A 1,250-nucleotide genomic window follows, 5' to 3' on the forward strand; every position below is an offset into this window, starting at 1 on the left:
GCTGCCGTCTACCGCGCAACTGGAAGATCGACGCGGAGGGCTTTGCGACGTTGGGTCCCGGCGCGACGGAGGAGGAGCTCCGCAACCACAGCGGCGGCCGGCACAACATCGAAGGCCGAAAGCGGTTTTGGCGCGGGAAGGACTATTGGGAGGTGATGGCGGCCTTCCGCCTTGCCGCGGCCGGCGAGACCCCCGATCTGACGGGCCGCAGCGGCCGTCTTCGCGCACCGCCTCCACCGCAATATCGCCGCAGACGTGGCGGCGGCCACGGTGTGTACCCGGCACGGGCGCCCGCGCCGGCCGCCCCTCCCTTGCCGCCGGGGATCGAGTTGCCGCCGGAGCAGGTCATCCTCCGCGAGGACGGTGATCCGGATGACACGCCGGGGTACCACGTCGCCCTACGGGCGTCGGAGGCTGCAGCGGCGGCGGCGGAGGCGATGGAGGCCGCCGAGATTGCGGACGCAATCCAGGCGGCCGAGGCGGCGCAGCAGGCGGCGATGGCGGCGCAGCAGGCGGCGATGGTGGCGCCGGAGTGGCAGCAGGTGCCGCCGGAGTGGCAGCAGGAGTGGCAGCAAGCGGCGGCGGCGGAGGAGGAGGAGGATTCCGACGACGATCCGATAGACTGGGACGACCTCGCGAACCGGTCCAGCAGCGACGATGACGGCGCCGACGGCCCGGCCGTCATTGACCTCGTCAATAGCGACGACGAGTAGTTTTTTTTGTGTTTTTTATTTAATTTGGTTATGTCGTTGTAAGCCTAAGTAGTAGACTTTATGTGGTGAACTTTTAATCGTTGAGTTAGCCCGAGTATGTAAAATCGCACGATATGGACAAAAACAGAGAGGAAAGACACGTCGCGTCACGTTCGGACATCGGTGTAGGGTACTTTTTCCTTAAAAACCCCAGAAAATGCGTGGAGTGTCGAAAAAATACGCGAGTTGGCGTGGGTGTTGTGGATGGTAATGGCAACTTGTGGAAAAAGTGTCGCGAGGTTTGACGGAGTAGAAAAAAAACCGTAGTTGGGAACCCCCTCCCCGGCAGACCGACAAGTAGCTGGTTGCACTGGGGCTACGTGATCGCATGCATGCAACTGCACCAAAGTGTGCGTACGTGTGGGCACGGCCAACGTAGGCCCCCACGCAAGGTTGGAACGAAAACGGACACAAAACGGACGTTGCATCACGTCCGGGCAGTGTTTTTGCGATTTTGGACCTGGAAACCCTAGAAAATGCGTGGAGCGTTGGAAAAAT

The sequence above is a fragment of the Triticum dicoccoides genome, chromosome 7B, assembly GCF_002162155.2.
Source record: "Triticum dicoccoides isolate Atlit2015 ecotype Zavitan chromosome 7B, WEW_v2.0, whole genome shotgun sequence".
NCBI classification, from domain to species: Eukaryota; Viridiplantae; Streptophyta; class Magnoliopsida; order Poales; family Poaceae; genus Triticum; species Triticum dicoccoides.